At 44.5% G+C, this 7,363-nt stretch overlaps 1 pseudogene; it reads left to right on the top strand.

Annotated features, from left to right (window-relative positions):
* Positions 1–1,468: 1,468 nt before the first annotated feature.
* LOC113905109 lies at positions 1,469–7,363 on the top strand (annotated as a pseudogene).

The following is a 7,363-nucleotide window of genomic DNA, read 5'->3' as shown; positions in this document are numbered from 1 at the left end:
TAGCACCTGCATGAAGTTTCCTCTCAGGATTGTCTCACTAAACTCACAGAATAAAGCCCAGTCCTGTTTTCTGATTGAAACAACTGTTCTCTGATATCATACCCTCCCAGCATTCTTGTACTAAGTTCCAGCTTTCTTTGCATCCTTCTCAAATCTTCTATTCTGGCCATTTAACAGCCAGTGGGTCCATTTCTGATCATTTTTATGATGTGTCATTGCTACACAACATTATGGCAAATTTCTACACTATAGTTCAACATTCCTGGGGTTACAGTGGTCTCTCCACATAGCCTGTCATCATGATCTTCAACAGTATCTGTTCATAGATACACTGGAGTGGAGAATTCCCTTTCCCAGGCTAAGTCCACCCTATGTGGGTGTTGGAAGGGTTTCTATTTCCTTCTTTCCTACTGCTGTACCCTGGGGTCCCAGATTCATCCTGAGCTGTCCTTTGCAATGGACCTATTCTGCTGTTCCATTCACCCTGTATCCTCACATTCTTTAGGCAATCAACTCTCTTTTTCTAATATTGATTACCCTTTCACAGAAAATGTTAATACATTATTGTGTAGGGGAAAAACACCTTGTCCCCACCAGGAGTGAGACTGGAAACAGACAGAAAAAGCCTAAGTTTCTACTCTCTTGAAAGCTGCAGGATTGCACAATTTAGGGAAATTAGACGTGAGTGAAGAATAATACTGCTGTTTTGAATGCTGTGTTCTGGACAAGAGGGATTTCCCAAAATTTCTCTTCTTTTTTCTTTTTTGCTTCAAACCCATCTTCTGATTTGTTCCTCTAGCTAAGTTGGAGTATATAAAGCACCAGTGTCGTCTCCCAGACAGCCACACAGGCAGCTCAGCTTCACCAGGAACCTCAGCAGGAAGACACACCAAAGGCGAGGTGCTAGAACTTTCCAACACTTTTCCTCCTTGAAGACTCTCTCTCTTCACCAGCATTCTTGTGCTGCAGCCCCAGCTCTCTGCTGCCTTCCTGAATCTACTATTCTGACAGTTAGAATTCACCAGGTGTGAGTATTTCAGGAGGGGGTAGGGCTTCCCTCATATGCTTCTCCTATGTGAGGGCAGTGATGGGGTGAGCAGGTGGTCCACAAACACCAGAGTGTTGTTCACCTTGTCTCACCACCGCAGAGGCGTGGTGCCCAGACTCCTCATGCCTTTCGGTAACTTGCAGGGTAGTTGGGTTTCAGGGCTGACAGAGGATGACTGGACTGGAAAGTGGTTTATGCTAAAAGCCCATTGCAATCCTTCATACAGGAAATCATTGGGATTCCAAGGATTCACATGAAAATGAGAACTGGGATCCTCTGTAATACAATTTATCATCTATCTATCTATTGAGATAAAATTCAGTGGCATTTATTTTTGGAATGTAAGGATGTATCAACATTACAACTCCCTCCCCAATATCTCTCATCCTTGGTTGAGTCCGCTTATCTCTCTGCAGCAGGATGAAGCTCTCCACGGGCATTATTTTCTGCTTCCTGATCCTGGGCATCAGCAGTCAGAGATGGGGAACATTCCTCAAGGAAGCTGGTCAAAGTGAGGACCAAAGGATGGGCCAGGGGAGGCTGTGTCTGCTTCCCCCAGGATTTACCTGAGCAGAGGCCACATCCCCACAGGGTAAAGACCACAAACAGGCAGAAAAGGAGCTTGCTCTTTGTGGTAGCACTTTGTCAGGCTTTTCTGACCAGCTTTGCACTTTTCTTTGGGGATTCCCAAACCTAAGTCACATGAAATTTGGGCCCCAACTTTCAACAGGGGTGAGGAAGAGATCTGGGTTCAGGGGTGAAAATGAAAGTGAAAGTCACTCAGTTGTGTCCGACTCTTATATCCCTTCTCCAGCGGATATTTCTACCCAGGAATCAAACCAGGGTCTCCTGCATTGCAGGAGGATTCTTTACCAACTGAGCTATCAGGGAAGCCTTTTGAAGTCACTCAGTTGTGTCTGACTCTTTAGGACCCCATGGACTATACAGTCCATGGAATTCTCTAGGCCAGAATACTGGAGTGGGTAGACTTTCCCTTCTCCAAGGGATCTTCCCAACCCAGGGATCAAACCAGGTCTCCCACATTGCAGGCGGATTCTTAACCAGCTGAGCCACGAGGGAAGCACAAGAATACCTGGAGTGGGTATCCTATCCCTTCTCCAGGATATCTTCCCAACCCAGGAATATAACCGGGGTCTCCTGCATTGCAGGCGGGTTCTTTACCAACTAGGCTATCAGGGAAGCCCCATCAGGTGTTCCTTAAATACAAGTATGGTTCTGCTGCCCCCTCGTGGGCAACCAGGGGAGAGCTCATTTCCAAGTCTGGTAGCCATGAGGTACACGCATCCAGTGGTTGGGGAGTGTTCACACTCTCCACCCACTTAATATTGTAACTAAAATAACTGAGCCTCCTCTTGGCACTGTTCTAAAAGCTTTGTATGTATAAATGAACTCGTTTTCATCCTCAGGTTTTTAATCCTTTAGCCCTGAAATGTAGGTACCATTATCCCTTAACAGAGAACCTGAGGCAACAAGAGATTAAGACAGGTAACAAAGTCCTTCAAAAGAGCAGATTTAACCCTGAATGGTGAGCTCCCAGACCTTGCTATTAATGCCGGCACTTCCACTGCCTCCTAGACAAAAGTTCATGTGGGAGAGTGAGGGGTTTGTGAACACACGTCCTGCTCTTTATCTGAGCAGGTGACAGGTGGTGGGGATGTGGTGCCTTTGGAAGGAAACTCTATACAGTTCTCCTCCCCACAAAAAATGGCACCATGAATTACCTTGACAATGGTTCTACTGAGGCTGAGACCTGGCGAGAATCCTATAGCAAGAGATGTAGACCTCACTAGCCAGAGTGAAGTGGCCAAAATTTGTTTATTTCACAAAATTATTTTTTGTGTTTTTCTTCTGTGATAGTTTTTGACTTAACTGTTTTAAAAGTTTGCTGTTAACTTTATCGAAATTCTCACAGACCCAGCTAAAAATTTCTTTTCATCTCTGAGGTCGATGTTCTTCCAAGGGTTGTTCTAGGATCACTTGCATGAGAATCACCTGTGGTCTGCAGTGCTTTGTGGAAATGCCTGGGTCCACACACAACTCCTCCCCTGAACACAACCCCTGGGGCTGAGACTGGAGATTTGGCCTTTATTAAGCACCCCAGTTAATTTTTATACACACCGAAGCGTGCACAGTTACCTCTGGTTTTACTGTTCTTAGGTGACAAGATACATACGTCAAGCATTTTGGAAATATTTTTATGAGAATTCTGGATTCTAAGGAGCTATTTAAATCAGTGTGAATAATAGAGATGTCATAACTCTCAACAGTACTGTCTTTCCAAATGTCAAACATAATATATAAAAAGGAGATAAGTTATCTCATAGAGTCACTATATAAACCATGATTATAATCCTATATTAGATTTTTCTTATTTTCCTGATAAGCAGTTTTTTCTTGTTTTAGAAAAAAGATGTTGCCATTTAATTTTAGTTGACCAGATCCCTTCTGTCCGTAATTCTCTGCTCCTCATCTTAGTTCATCCTTTTTCTTTTTTTATCAAACTCTTCCTAAGGACCAGAGAGTGATAGTGTACTGAGCACCTACAACGTTCTATAAACTGAACCTGTATTTCCCTCAGTTCTTCTGCATAAACCTCCCCAGGGAGGCAGCACTCCTCCATTTCACTGGCGAGGACACAGAACTGTAGAACTGGTGGACCAGTTGCCCTTTTACTGCATCTGATCACCCTGTTTCTTCAAACCTCTTAGGGAACTCACCTTTATCACCTGCTAATTGAATTTTCCCAGGTGCCAAATATGCCCAGACCACTCAGACTTAAATTGAAGAAAGTAGGGAAAACCACTAGACCATTCAGGTATGACCTAAATCAAAACCCTTACGATTATACAGTGGAAGTGACAAATAGATTCAAGGGATTAGATCTGATAGACAGAGTGCCTGAAGAACTGTGGGTAGAGGTTCATTTCACTGTACAGGAGGTGGTGATCAAGATCATCCCCAAGAAAAAGAAATGCAAAAAGGCAAAATAATTGTCTCAGGAGGGGTTACAAATAACTGTGAAAAGAAGAGAAGCAAAAGGCAAAGGAGGAAAGGAAAGATATACCCATTTGAATGCAGAGTTCCAAAGAAAAGCAAGGAGAGATAAGAAAGCCTTCCTCAGCGATCAATGCAAAGAAATAGAGGAAAACAATAGAATGGGAAAGACTAGGGATCTCTTCAAGAAAATTAGGTACCAAGGGCACATTTCATGCAAAGATGGGCACAATAAAGGACAGAAAGGGTATGGACCTAACAGAAGCACAGGATACTAAGAAAAGATGGCAAGGATACACAGAAGAACTATACAAAAAAGATCTTCATGACCCAGATAGCCATGATGGTGTGATCACTCACCTAGAGCCAGACATCCTGGAATGCAAAGTCAAGTGGCTGTTAGGAAGCATCACTATGAACAAAGCTAGTGGAGGTGATGGAATTCCAGTTGAGCTCTTTCAGATCCTAAAAGATGAGTCTGTCAAAGTGCTGCACTCAATATGCCAGCAAATCTGGAAAACTCAGCAGTGGCCACAGGACTGGAAAAGATCAGTTTTCACTTTAATCCGAAAGAAAGGCAATGCCAAAGAATGTTCAAACTACTGCACAATTGCACTCATCTCACACACTAGCAAAGTAATGCTCAAAATTCTCCAAGCCAGGCTTCAACAGTACATGAACCATGAACTTCCAGATGTTCAAGCTGGTTTTAGAAAAAGTAGAGGAACCAGAGATCAAATTGCCAACATCTGTTGGATCATCGAAAAAGCAAGAGAGTTCCAGACAAACATCTACTTCTGCTTTATTGACTATGCCAAAGCCTTTGACTGTGTGGCTCACAACAAACTGGAAAATTCTTCAAGAGATGGGAATACCAGACCACCTGACCTGCCTCTTGAGAAATCTGTATGTAAGTCAAGAAGCCACAGTTAGAACTGGACAGGGAACAACAGACTGGTTCCAAATCGGGAAAGGAGTACATTAAGGCTGTATATTGTCACCCTGGTAATTTAACTTATATGCAGAGTATATCATGTGAAATGCTGGGCTGAATGAAGCAAAAGCTGGAATCAAGATTGCTGGTAGAAATATCAATAACCTCAGAAATGCAGCGATACCACCCTTATGGCAGAAATCGAAAAAGAACTAAAGAGCCTCTTGATGAAAGTGAAAGAGGGGAATGAAAAAGTTGGCTTAAAACTCAATATTCAGGAAACTAAGATCATGGTCCCATCACTTCATGGCAAATAGATGGGGAAACAATGGAAAGAGTGAGAGACTTTATTTTGGGGGGCTCCAAAATAACTGCAGATGGTGACTGCAGCCATAAAATTAAAAGATGCTTGCTCCTTGGAAGAAAAGCTATGACCAACCTAGATAGCATATTCAAAAGCAGAGACATTACTTTACCAACAAAGGTCTGTCTAATCAAAGCTATGGTTTTTCCAATAGTCATGTATGGATGTGAGAGTTGGACTATAAAGAAAGCTGAGCACCAAAGAATTGATGCTTTTGAACTGTGGTGTTGGAGAAGACTCTTGAGAGTCCCTTGGACTGCAAGGAGATCCAACCAGTCCATCCTAAAGGAAATCAGTCCTGAATATTCATTGGAAGGACTGATGCTGAAGCTGAAACTCCAGTACTTTGGCCACCTGATGTGAAGAACTGACTCACTGGAAAAGACCCCAATGCTGGGAAAGATTGAAGACAGGAGGAGAAGGGGATGACAGAGGATGAGATGGTTGGATGGCATCACTGACTCTATGGACATGAGTTTGAGTGAACTCCGAGAGTTGGTGATGGACAGGGAGGCCTGGTATGCTTCACTCCATGGGGTCGCAAAGAGTCGGACACAATTGAGTGACTGAACTGTACTCAGATGTATGCAGAACCAAGTTGTCCTCACTGAGAGTACAGGGATGAATATTTTCCCCCTTTATTCTGTTGGGACTATCCTGTATCTGCAAGCTTCCCTCAGTGTTGCCTTTGGTCTCAAGTTCTGGTCAGAGCCTTTCCTGCACTTTTTCAGGTAGAGGTTCATTATACAAGCAAATGTAAAGAGCATCTGACCTCTTCTTGCACATATCACACCCCACCAGAAACAAAGTACCAACAGGCTTAGAATGGAATCAAACAGAATAAAACTTGCACCAAGTGTGATTCTCACAAGTTTAAATCAGGGAAGTGAAAAGTAAAGGAATATTTATTTCAAACCAATATAATAATCTCCGAGGGCTTACTCAAAGGCTGAAATTTGGAAGCAGTGGGAAGAAAATGTATCATTTCTCTATTTTGCCAAGATATGATCACGTTCATCTCATCCTTTTCTTTTCCTTTGCAGGGGCTAAAGACGTATGGAGGGCCTACTCTGACGTGAGAGAGGAGTAGCAGTGTTAGTCGCTCAGTCGTGTCTGACTCTTTGTGGCCCCATGGACTCTAGCCTGCCAGGCTTCCCTGTCCATGGAATTCTCCAGGCAAGAATACTGGAGTGGGTTGCCATTTCTTACTGACATGAGAGAAGCCAACCTCAAAGATTCAGACAAGTACTTCCACTCCCAGGGAACTATGATGCTACCCAAAGGGGACCAGGGAGCACCTGGGCTGCTAAAGTGACCAGGTACCAGGGACGCTGGTAATGCAGGGATGGGTGAGCATAGCTCGGCTGCCTTGGAGAATATGAAGGGGCCAGGCCCTGGAGAACTTCCCTTAGGGCTGTGGGCCCTCTTCCTCTTACCCACCCTCCTGCTCTGTGTCCAGTGTGAGGTCTGAGTGGCTGAAGAGCAGAATGAGGCTGGTGGAACCAGCGATTCTCAACCCTCTCCCTATGAGAGCTATTCACCCAGCACGGGCTAAGCTGGGCTGAGGTGTGTTGTCTCAGAGTTTTAGCCCCTCTTTCCTTGGCTCCTCTCAGAGTCATTGATTCCTTGGAAAGAGGAGAGATGGGGAGGGTGCAGCTGTGTCTCATCAGCCCTGGATTAATCTCCTCCCCACGCTTCTTCATTCCAGCGATGCCAGAGGGAATACTCAGATTGTCACAGACTTGTCTAAGAATGGAGACAGTGGCTACGGGTGGGAGGACTCGAGGGCCGACCAGTTTGCCAATGAATGGGACCGGAGTGGCGAAGACCCCAATCACTGCAGACCTGCTGGCCAGCCTCTGGCCAGTACTAAGCTGTACTGAGCTTCCTCTCACTCTGTGCAGGGCAGGGCTGTGAGCCCCAAGGGAGCAGGGATGATGCAGAGCTAAGTTACTGCATTCTGTATCTGCAGTACTTGATAGTGTATAAGGGGCACATAAAA

This window comes from Bos indicus x Bos taurus, chromosome 15, assembly GCF_003369695.1.
Source record: "Bos indicus x Bos taurus breed Angus x Brahman F1 hybrid chromosome 15, Bos_hybrid_MaternalHap_v2.0, whole genome shotgun sequence".
In the NCBI taxonomy this organism is placed as follows: domain Eukaryota; kingdom Metazoa; phylum Chordata; class Mammalia; order Artiodactyla; family Bovidae; genus Bos; species Bos indicus x Bos taurus.
The sequence above is the reverse complement of the archived record's forward strand: the minus strand, read 5'-3'. Positions and strand labels throughout refer to the sequence as shown.